Here is a 12,119-nt window from a genome sequence, read left to right as displayed (position 1 = left end):
CCAGAAGTGTGCGCAGGGAAGCCCACTCACTTCAGGAATCCTCATTTCCCCCCACCCTTTCGTTTACTGTGCATAAGTAGACTTGTGCCCAAAACATATGGGTGATAATAAATCCACAAAATCTGACGTTAAGGAACGAAGCACAGAGAATTTATCAGTGGGCCTGATTTCTTTCAGATGAACTGAAAGAGTAGGAGTATAAAAGAGGCACACATCGTTTTTACTGCATCGTTTATTCCACAAACTTCTGTTTCTTCTTTCTGAAGCAGATTCCACCCAAAGATCATCCAGCCCAGCCCACTACAAGGTAGGAATATGCAGGAGAACCACCACCAACCTTGGTTGTGCTGTCAGTGTTTCCCTATGAAATGGCACTTTTAAGGGAACTTAAACTGCAGCTGCAAATTGCGCCATGAAGCACACCTTGCCATCCCCTGACTAGGAGAGGAGGAGGTGCTGCTTACAGTCTCCCCAGGAGCATTTCAACAGTCAGGAGGCCTGAAGCCTTTGGGGTGATTGTACATCTGCTAAAAACATTTATACCTCCAGAAAAAGAAAACCACAATGAGCCTGCTCTAAGGGAATGCTCATGAGTGTATAAAGTGTTTTTTCTTTAAAACACCTCTCTTAACGTTACAAACTGCTGCAAATTTCCAAAACGCATACATACGTGCCAGTATTTGTCAATGTAAATGATTCAACTGGCTTTGGGTTTTGGCCCCTGTTGCAGGGGCTCAGCCCACTTAGTCTCCTGCCATTGGGGCTCCCAGCCTAGGCGCATAGCGGGGGACAGGCTTAAATCTTTGCAGTTGATTTTTAAGGGCTGACACACACAAACACACCCCAAAACTGCATTAAGAGATTAGTAAATGCTAGGGTTTCACTATCTGGAGAGACGTGAGAAAATACAATCTCCCTGAACATCGAGGAATAGTGACTGTTCTCCGGGAGGCTGCCAGGGTTACGGGTGTGAGGATAGAAAAGGAGACTTTTCAACCAGCTGTTTGAGCTGAAATCCACCTTTGGAGAAGTCAGGCTGCACCTCTGGAAAGGACCAAGCCTTGTGGAAGTGTAGGAACTGTGTGGTCTTACCGATTTAGAGAGATAGCTAGGCATTTCCCACCGTTCCCTTTCCTCCTTGCTGATAAGGAACTTTTCCGGTGGAAGTAGACTTAGGCAGATGTAGCATTGAACATGAAGGAATAAAGCAAAGCCCATACAGGCAACCCATCTTTTTCCACTGCTGCCTTGCCTCTTTTTCTCCTCTTTCCTTTCGCTGCCGCGCTGCTGGGCGAATCAGGTGTTTGGTTAAAGGAGCTGTTTGGATCTTGTCTCAAAAGATCCCCGTTCCCCCTCTCGCCACTCTTCTCCCTCCCTTTGTCGCGCAAAACTGCCCCCTTCCTTCTCCTCCCCCTTTTTGGGATCAGGAATTCAGCCCGGCCCATAGAGACCTGAGAAATAACGGGAGGGGGGCAGATTTTTTCTAGAAGAACTGAAAGAGGGGTCCGTGTAAAAAGAGGCACCAAGCTCAAATTAACGTGCAAGGAATAAGGTAACTCACAGGAAGTAAGGCTACTTTCCCATCATACAAGTAACTTTAAGGAATGCGATTTCTGTTTCTTGCTTCTGAAGCCCTTTCCAAAGAATAATGATGGTATATAAACCTCTGGAAGGGACCCCAAGGGTCATCCAGCTCAACCTGCTGCATTGCAGGAACATGCAGGAGTCTCTTACGGGAAACAATCCTGCAACCTTGGTTGTGCAGCAAAGATTTATATGCTGCATTTATATCTAATATCTGGAAGGGACCTCAAGGGTCATCCAGCCCAGCCCACGGCAAGGCGGGAATATGCAGGAGAACCACCACCAACCTTGGCTGTGATGTCAGTGTTTACCTACGAAATGGCACTTTTAAGGGAACTTAAACTGCAGCTGCAAGTTGCGCCATGAAGCACACCTTGCCATCCCCTTTTGCTGACTGGGAGCAGAGGAGGTGCTGCTTACAGTCTCCCCAGGAGCATTTCAACAGTCAGGAGGAGGCCTGAAGCCTTCGGGGTGGTTGTTCATCTGCTAAGAACATTTATACCTCCAGAAAAAGGGGTGGTGGAATACTCCTGCTCTAAGAGAATGCTCATGAGTGTATAAAGTTTTTTTTCTTTAGAACACCTCTCTTAGCATTACAAACTGCTGCAAATTTCCAAAACGCATACATACGTGCCAGTATTTGTCAATGTAAATGATTCAACTGGCTTTTGGTTTTGGCCCCTGTTGCAGGGGCTCAGCCCACTCAGTCTCCTGCCATTGGGGCTCCCAGCCTAGGTGCATAGCAGGTGAAAGTCTTAAATCTTTGCACAGTTGATTTTTAAGGGCTGACACACAGAAGCACACACCCCAAAACTGTATTAAGACATTGCGAATTGCTAAGTTTTCCATTTTTGGAGAGACGGTGGGAAAATGAAATCTCCCTCACCATCGAGGAATAGAGACTGTTAGCTGAGAGGTTTGCCAGGGTGTAAGGAGAGGAAAAGAAACTTTTCAACCAGCTGTTTGAGCAGAAATCCACCTTTGGAGAAGGCAGGCTGCACCTCTGGAAAGGGCCAGGCCTTGTGGAGGTGTAGGAACTGTGCGGTCTTACCGATTTAGAGATAGATAGGTATTTCCCACCGTTCCCTTGGCTCCTTGCTGCTAAGAAGCTTTTCCGATGGATGGCAGTGGACTTAAGACAGATGTAGCATTTGACATTAAGGAATAAAGCACAGCCCATGGAGGCAACCCACCTTTTGCAACTGCATGGAGATGTCTGTTAGCTGCCTTGCCTTTTTTTCTTCTCTTTGCTTTGGCTGCCACGCTGCTGGGCGAATCAGAAGTTTGGTTAAAGGAGCTGTTTGTATCTTGTCTCAAAAGATCCCCTCTTCTCCCTCCCTCTGTCCGGCGAAACTTCCCCCTTCCGTCTCCCCCTTTTTGGGAGCAGAAATTCAGCACAACCCATAGAGACCTGAGAAATAACAGTGGGGCAGACTTTTTCCACAAGAACTGAAAGAGGTGTCCATGTAAAAACAGGCACAGGATCAGCCAAGCTCCAATTAACATGCAAGGAAGAATAAGGGGGCTCACAGGAAGTGTGGCGACTTTCCCATCATACAACTAACTTTAAGGAACGTTATTTCTCTTTCTTCTTTCTGAACCCCTTTCCAAAGAATAATGATGGTATATAAACCTCTGGAAGGGCCCCAAGGGTCATGCAATCTAACCTGCTGCATCGCAGGAACATGCAGGAGTCCCTTATGGGGAACAATCCTGCAACCTTGGTTGTTGCCCTCTTAAATGGCACTTTGAAGGCTGCTTCCGGGATCCCCACCTCTCCGGCAGCTGCAAGGTCAGCCATGAAGCCAACATGGCCATCCACTATTCTTGACTACAAACAGAGGAAGTGCTGCTTACATCCTCCCTGGGAGCATTTCAACAGTCAGGGGGAGGCCCTGACCCTGACCCCTAAGCCGAACCCCAAGCCTCTCCCTAACCGAAACGCTAACAATGACCCAAACCCCAACCGCTAGACTTACAACTTCTGAGCTTTGTCAAAGGTAAAGGTAAAGGGACCCCTGACCATTAGGTCCAGTCGTGGTCAACTCTGGGGTTGCAGCGCTCATCTTGCTTTACTGGCTGAGGGAGCCGGCGTACAGCTTCCAGGTCATGTGGCCAGGAGGACTAAACCGCCTCTGGCGAACCAAAGCAGCGAACGGAAACGCCGTTTAACTTCCTGCCTGAGCGGTACCTATTAACCTACTTGCACTTTGACGTGCTTTCAAGTTGCTAGGTTGGCAGGAGCAGGGACTGAGCAACGGGAGCTCACCCCGTCATAGGGATTCGAACCTCCGACCTTCTGATCGGTAAGTCCTAGGCTCTGTGGTTTAACCCACTGCGCCACCTGCATCCCCAAACTTAAAGGAATGTTTCTTCTTTCTAAAGCACATTCCAAAGAATCCTATGATCCTGCATTTATATCTATATCTGGAAGGGACCCCAAAGGTCATCCAGCCCAGCCCACTGCAAGGCAGGAATATGCAGGAGAACATCCACCAACCTTGGTTGTGCCGCCAGTGTTACCCTATGAAATGGCACTTTTAAGGCAATTTAAACTGCAGCTGCAAGTTGCGCCATGAAGCACACCTTGCCATCCCCTTTTGCTGACTAAGAGCGGAGGAGGTGCTGCTTACAGTCTCCGCAGGAGCATTTCAACAGTCAGGAGGAGGCCTGAAGCCTTCAGGGTGGTTGTTCATCTGCTAAGAACATTTATACCTCCAGAGAAGGAAACAACCATGAGCCTGCTCTAAGGGAACGCTCATGAGTGTATAAAGTGTTTTTTCTTTAAAACACCTCTCTTAACATTACAAACTGCTGCAAAATTCCAAAACGCATACATACATGCCAGTATTTATCAATGTAAATGATTCAACTGACTTTTGGTTTCGGCCCCTGCTGCAGGGGCTCAGCCCACTTAGTCTCCTACCATTGGGGCTCCCAGCCTAGGTGCATAGCAGGTGAAAGTCTTAAATCTTTGCACAGTTGATTTTTAAGGGCTGACACACACAAACACCCCCCCAACTGCATTATGACATTACTAAATGCTAAGGTTTCCATTTTTTGAGAGACCGTGGGAAAGTGCAATCTCCCTGACCATCAAAGAATAGAGACTGTTCCCTGGGAGGTTGCCAGGGTTACGGGTGTGAGGATAGGAAAAGACACTTTTCGACCAGCTGTTTGAGCTGAAATCCACCTTTCGAGAAGGCAGGCTGCACCTCTGGAAAGGGCCAGGCCTTGTGGAACTGTGGGGACTGTGCGGTCTTACCGATTTAGAAAGATAGCTAGGTATTTCCCACCGCTCCCTTGGCTCCTTGCGGCTAAGAAGCTTTTCCGGTGGATGGAAGTGGACTTAGGCAGATGTACCTGCCTTTTGCAACTCCGTGGAGATGTCTGGGGGAGACCCTGACCCCTAACCCTAACCCCAAGCCTCTCCCTAACCCTGACCCTAATAATGACCCAACCCCCAACCGCTAGACTTACAACAGCAGACTTACAACTTCTGACCATTGTCAAAGGTAAACGGACCCCTGACCATTAGGTCCAGTCGTGGCCGACTCTGGGGTTGCAGCGCACATCTCACTTTATTGGCTGGCGCACTGCTTCCGGGTCATGGGGCCAGCATGACTAAGCCGCTTCTGGCGAACCAGAGCAGAGCACGGAAACGCCATTTACCTTCCCGCCGGAGCGGTACCTATTTTCCTTCTTGCACTTTAACGTGCTTTCGAACTGCTAGGTGGCAGGAGCAGGGACCGAGCAACGGGAGCTCACCCCGTTGCGGGGATTCGAACCGCTGACCTTCTGATTGGCAAGTCCTAGGCTCTGTGGTTTAACCCACAGCGCCACCCGTGTCCCTTCTTTCTGACCTTTGACCCCTAGTTAAAAACTAGACTTTCCGTGACCTTCTTTACTCCAACCCCAAATTGTCCAGGATGTTGTGCACCTGTCTAGAAGTACCAAACATCTCATAAAGAGATTTTTCTGCACCTGTGGCCTCAGGTGTGCATTGCAGTCCCAAAACAAAACTGTCTTCCTGACCCTGGGGTTAGGGGAATTAGGGCATTTAGGGTATAAAGACTATACTTTTTGAGAAGCCTGTGGGGAAGTGGTTGGCCATCATACAACTAACCGGGAGGTATGTTTTTGTGTTTCTTCTTTGTGTAGCACTTTGCAGCTCTTAGGAAGATGAAGGTGTCCCTTATGGAGATCCCCCTGCAACCTTGATGTTCACAGTACCAAAAGGTGGCAGCATGTAACTGTTAGGTGTCACAGCCTAAAGTGAGGCAACTTTGCCATCGTAAAGGTAAAAGGACCCCTGACCATTAGTGCCATTGTATTTCTGTTTCTTCTTTATGAAGCACATTCCAAAGAATCATATGATGCTGCATATATATCTATATCTGGAAGGGACCCCAAGGGTCATCCAGTCCAACCTGCTGCATCGCAGGAACATGCAGAAGTCCCTTATGGGGAACAATCCTGCAACCTTCGTTGTGCAGCAAATGTTGCCCTCTTAAATGGCACTTTAAAGGCTGCTTTAGCATAGTTCAGGGATCCTCACCTCTCCTGCAGCTGCAAGTTCAGCCATGAAGCCAACATGGCCATCACTATTCTTGACTACAAACAGAGGAAGTGCTGCTTACATCCTCCCTGGGAGCATTTCAACAGTCAGGGGGAGGCCCCGACCCCGACACGAAAGACAACTTCTGACCTTTGTATAAGGTAAAGGGACCCCTGACCATTAGGTCCAGTCATGGCTGACTCTGGGGTTGCGGTACGCATCTCACTTTATTGTCCAGCGTACAGCTTCCGGGTCTTGTGCCCAGCATGACTAAGCTGCTTCTGGCGAACCAGAGCAGCGCACGGAAACCCCGTTTACCTTCCTTCCAGAGCGGTACCTATTTATCTAATTGCACTTGAACGTGCTTTCAAGTTGCTAGGTTGGCAGGAGCAGGGACCCTGCAAAGGGAGCTCACCCCGTCGCGCAGATTCGAACCGCCAACCTTCTGATCAGCAAGTCCTAGGCTCTGTGGTAAACCACAGCGCCACCCGTGTCCCTTCTTTCTGACCTTTGACCCATGTTAAAAACTAGACTTTCCGTGGTCTTCTTTACTCCAACCCCAAATTGTCCAGGTTCTTGTGCACCTGTCTAGAGGTACCATTTTCATTAGGGAAAACATCTCATAAAGAGATTTCTCTGCACCTGCGGCCTCAGGGGTGCATTGCAGGGCAGTCCCAAAACAAAACTGACTTCCTGACCCTGGGGTTAGGGGAATTAGGGAATTTAGGGTATAAAGACTATACTTTTTTGGAAGCCTGTTTATTCTGACTCATTTCTACAGTTGTGTATGCACTGCACACTGGTGTTGGTGAAGAAAACCCTCACCCACAAGATCCCTGGACAATTTGGCTCCTACCGTTCTCTGTATGGGTGCTGCTCCTCTTCCGGGCAGGCGCTGAAGGTGGGACCTTGTCCGCCATGATTAGGTAGGGAAGACAGATTAGGGGGGAGAAGGCAGAGCGTTCTCTCCATCTCCCCCTTCTGCCCTGAAGTGTGTGCAGCGAAGCCCACTCAGTTCAGGAATCCTCATTTTCCCCCACCCTTTCGTTTTCCATGCCTAAGTAGGCTTATGGACGAAACATATGGGTGATAATAGATCCACAAAATCTGACATTAAGGAACACAGCAAACCTGTAGGCCTGATTTCTTTCAGATGAACTGAAAGATTAGGAGTATAAAACAGGCACCCATCGTTTGTATTGCTATGCAAGACAATAAAGTAGCAGGCTGGGAAGGGGAAGTTGTTCGCCATCATACAACTAACCGGGAGGTATGTTTTCCTGTTTCTTTTTTGTGTGGCACTTTGCAGCTCTTAGGAATAGGCAGGTGTCCCTTATGGAGATCGCCCTGCAACCTTAGTGCTCATAGTATCAAAAGGTGGAAGCATTTAACTGTTAGGTGTCACAGCCTCAAGTGAGGCAACTTTCTCATCATACAACTAACTTAAAGGAATGCTATTTCTGATTCTTCTTTCTGAAGCACATTCCAAAGAATCCTATGATGCTGCATATATATCTATATCTGGAAGGGACCCCAAAGGTCATCCAGCCCAGCCCACTGCAAGGCAGGAATGTGCAGGAGAACCACCACCAACCTTGGCTGTGATGTCAGTGTTGCCCTATGAAAGGGCACTTTTAAAGCACTTTAAACTGCAGCTGCAAGTTGCGCCATGAAGCACACCTTGCCATCCCCTTTTGCTGACTAAGAGCGGAGGAGGTGCTGCTTACAGTCTCCCCAGGAGCATTTCAACAATCAGGAGGAGGCCTGAAGCCTTTGGGGTGATTGTACATCTGCTAAGAACATTTATACCTCCAGAAAAGGAAACAACCATGAGCCTGCTCTAAGGGAATGCTTATGAGTGTATAAAGTGTTTTTCTTTAAAACACCTCTCTTAACATTACAAACTGCTGCAAAATTCCAAAACGCATACATACGTGCCAGTATTTATCAATGTAAATGATTCAACTGGCTTTTGGTTTTGGCCCCTGTTGCAGGGGCTCAGCCCACTTGGTCTCCTGCCATTGGGGCTCCCAGCCTATATGCATAGCGGGAGACAGTCTTAAATCTTTGCTTCGCCCCTGCTGTGGAGCACATTGCACAGTTGATTTTTAAGGGCTGACACACACAACCACCCCCAAACTGTATTCTGAAGCACTTTCCAAAGAATCATATGATGGTGGGTGAGTATATATCGGGAAGGGACCCCAAGGGTCCTCCAGTCCAACCTGCTACAAGGCAGGAATTCACCCTTCTGCAGCTGCAAGTTCGGTTCCGCCAGGAAGCCCCCCTTGCCATCCCCTTTTCTCCTGCCTGAAGTTCTCGGGCTGATTGCAGATATGCTAACCTCCAGGCAAAGGAAAAACCATGAGCCTGCTCTTAAGACTCATACATGTAGAAAGTGCTTTTCTTGAGAGCCCCTCTCTTAACATTGCAAGCTGATGCAAGTGTCCCAAACTGGTGTGAAGTTGCTGGTTTGTAAATATTAAATATTCCTACTTTATTGATCTAAATTACTCAAACGGTTTTTAGTGCTGCCCACTAAAGCAGGGGCTGATCCCCATTTCTTCTGCTGCTGTTCAATTCAGAGTATCTGCTCAAAAAATGAAACAGAAAGCAATGGAGGATTGCCCTTAAGGCTGGGGTCTTCTAGACCCAAACTGGGTTTTGGATGCTCCATTAGACAAACCAGCCAGCTCTGCCCTTCTAATTCACTGGGCTTGCTTGCAAATTAATTCTCTTTTTTAATTTATGCCTCTTCCAAAACATTTATCTTAAGATTTAACGTGCAAGTGTACCACTTTGGGCTCTCTGGTTGGATTATGTGGATAAATCGATAGATGAAAAATCGGTGCCTTGAGTAATTACCTGGTTAAAGCAATGGTTCATCTGAATAAATTAAGTTTCCAACCCATTGCTTTGTCACCTTTTGATAGCCTAACAAGAACAGGAAAAAGGAGACATACCTCACCAGCATGGGAGAAGCCAGGAGGCTCTAGCCTACCCCAATCAAACAAATAAAATTATTTTGCTATATTTTTACTGTACTGTACTGTGGTGGTTACGGGGGATGAGGCCAAGCCCCACTTGGGTGGGTGTAATATATCAGGAGTGGGTTTTTTTTAAATGTTCTTATATGTTAATAGGTATTTCTATTTTTTCCCTTTTACCTTCATGACTTTTCCTCCACCTCTTCTCCCTTCATCACGCGAAGTTTCCTCCTCCTCCTCCTTTTCAGAACAGGAATTCAGCAGAGCAGACCTAAGAAATATCAATAATGTCAATTATTTTCACAAGAAGGGAAAGAGGGGTCCACATCAAAGCAAACATATATGTCTAGCCCAGATTCCAATGGAAGAAAGATTCAAGTGGGAAAGGAGCCTCCCTTCCCTAGGAGCCATCATACGGACTAACTGGAAGAAATGTGTTTTTCTTCTTTATTTTTTCTTGTTTATTCTTGTTTCTTCTTTCTGAAGCACTTCCCCAAGAATCACATAATGGTGCATCTAGCTGGAAGGGACCCCAAGGGTCATCCAGTCCAACCCGCCTCAAGGCAGGAATCTGTGAAGGAACCACAAGGAAACTGCATTTAATAAAAAGTGGAGGAATTGGGATCTGGAGGAATTAGCTGGTTACAAAAGCACCACTTCAAGCAGTTTCCAAGACATTAAAGGCGGCCTGAGGGGGAAAGCAATGGAGATCTGCACTTTATTTTATATAAAGAATAAATTATTATCATTATCACAGCCAGTTACTCTGGAGTTGCTTCTCCCCCAATTCCAATATATAAAAATAGTATACTGTTAAGGCTAAGGGGGGAAGAGGCCACGTCCCCCTTGGGTGCCTGTGATTTATAATAATAATAATAATAATAATAATAATTTAACATTTAATGATATTAACAATGTATTACTATTTCCCAGCCACCAACAGAATATTTTTTTAAAACCGACAAAACATCATACACTACAAACTTCCCTCACCCTTTTATAATAACAATAATAATAAAATGAATGATAATAATGTATTACTCTTTCCCAGTCACCAAGAGTATTTTAAAAAACGATAAAACGACAATTTTCCCTCACCCTTTTATAAGAATACCCATTATAATAATGATAACAATTTGAAAATGAAGGATAATCCTCATTTCTTCCCCTTCCCCAACAGAATATTAAATAATTCGACAAAACGTGATATATTACAAGCTTCCCTAAGCCTTTTCTAATAATAATAAGAATAATTTTAAAAGCAATGATGATAATCCTTTATTATTATTTCCCGCCCACTCCCAACGCGACCAAACTCACGCGCTGCCTTCGAGAAAATGGCGACGGAGACGCTGAGGAGAACACGCGCCCAAGGCATGGCCACGCCCATATCCCGATCTGTGATTGGCCCAAAGGCCGACCTATCGCCGCCGGGTTTACTGCTGCTGAGCCTGCTGGGCGCGTGCGCTGAGCGAGGGGGTTCCTAGGGCGGCCATTTTGGACGAGGGCAACTGGACTGGAAAGAGGGGGGAAGAAAGGGCAGAAGGCGCGCCACCGCCGCCATGTCGGTTGAGGGTCGTCGTCGGCGATAGGTCGGCCTTTGGGCCAATCCCAGGCCGGGCGGTGGGCGGGGCCAGCCGCTTCCCGCTTTTTCTCCTCCCAGCTGTTTCTCAGCTGCTTCTCCTCAGCTGTTTCCCACGCCAGGGACGCCGAGGCAGTTTTGGCTCCTTTTTATTACAAGAAAGGATTATTAGCAGTACTTTTTAAATTATTTTTATTTTTATTATTAGAAAAGCCTTAGGGAAGTTTGCGATATAGTATGTTTTGTCGCGCTTTTAATATTCTGTTCGGAGTGGCTGGGGAAGGGGAATAAATGAGGATTATCCTTCATTTTTAAATTCTTATCATTATTATAATGGTTATTCTTATAAAACTTATAAAAGTTGGTAGTATATTATGTTTTATCGTGTTTTTAAATACTATGTTGGTCTTCCCCCCTAAGCCTTAACAGTATAGTATTTTTATTTATTCGAATTGGGGGAGAAGCAACTCCAGAGGAACTGGCTGTGATTATTATTATTATTATTATTATTATTTATTATTTATATAAAATAAAAGTGCAGATCTCCATTGCTTTCCCCCTCAGGCCGCCCTTAATGTATTGAAAACTGTAGCTGAACAGTGTATTGTGCAGATGAAGCACTGCTTGGTTTTGTAACCAGCTAATTCCTCCAGATCCCAATTCCTCCACTTATTATTATTATGAAATCAATCCTTGTGGTTCCTTCTCAGATTCCTGCCTTGCGGCGGGTTGGACTGGATGACCCTTGCGGTCCCTTCCAGCTAGATGCACCATTATATGATTCTGGGGAAAGGCTTCAGAAAGAAGAAACAGGAGGGAAAGCACATTTCTTCCTGTCAGTCGTCTGGGCTGGAAATATTATAGATCTGCTTTGACTTTGTCAGAGCTGCGCAAGGTCCCAGCTCACAAAGGACCAACGCTGCTTCGTTGTTAAGTACAAAAGTCTTTATTGAAGTTCAGTTTCACTTCCAGAGCCGCAGCGCACAGCCCCACGTCTCAACTGTCAGACCACTGATGCTCCGTCTGAGTCTCCTCCCCCTTGACACCAATTTAAGACTAAGTGCAGCAGGTGGGCGATGGAGGGGACGGGTGAAGGCGTGCGTGCGTTCGTTCGTTCGTTCTTGCAGGGACGGCAAGGGGGAAAAGTCTTGGCCTGCGTGCGTTCCTTTACGGGAGGGGAAGCATGCAGAGACACAGGGATACAGAAAGACAAGCACAAAAGCGCTCGTGCGCTCTCACACACACTTGATTGCGGGGGGGTGGGAGGGGGAGAGAGAGGAGAGAGAGAGAGAGAGAGAGAGAGAGAGAGAGACAGGCAGGCAGGCAGAAACAAAAATCTCTCTCTCTCGTCTCTCTCTCTCTCTCACACACACACACACACAGACAAACAGACACACACACACACACA

General features: G+C 46.7%; 2 long non-coding RNA genes across 2 annotated transcripts; one reads left to right on the top strand and one right to left on the bottom strand.

The window, feature by feature from the left end:
- Nucleotides 1-1,074: 1,074 nt before the first annotated feature.
- Nucleotides 1,075-4,972, top strand: LOC310755052. The gene is made up of 3 exons (XR_014544138.1): nucleotides 1,075-1,112; nucleotides 2,654-2,684; nucleotides 4,907-4,972. It is a non-coding gene; the product is annotated as an uncharacterized lncRNA (long non-coding RNA).
- LOC310755051 lies at nucleotides 3,317-7,267 on the bottom strand. Its single transcript, XR_014544137.1, has 3 exons — nucleotides 6,651-7,267; nucleotides 5,005-5,447; nucleotides 3,317-3,479 (listed from the first exon to the last, which is right to left on the bottom strand). It is a non-coding gene; the product is annotated as an uncharacterized lncRNA (long non-coding RNA).
- Between the last annotated feature and the right edge of the window lie 4,852 nt (nucleotides 7,268-12,119).

The sequence above is a fragment of the Podarcis filfolensis genome, assembly GCF_964270895.1.
Source record: "Podarcis filfolensis genome assembly, contig: HAP1_SCAFFOLD_117, whole genome shotgun sequence".
Lineage (NCBI taxonomy): Eukaryota > Metazoa > Chordata > Lepidosauria > Squamata > Lacertidae > Podarcis > Podarcis filfolensis.
This window is presented reverse-complemented; position numbering and strand designations above follow the sequence as displayed.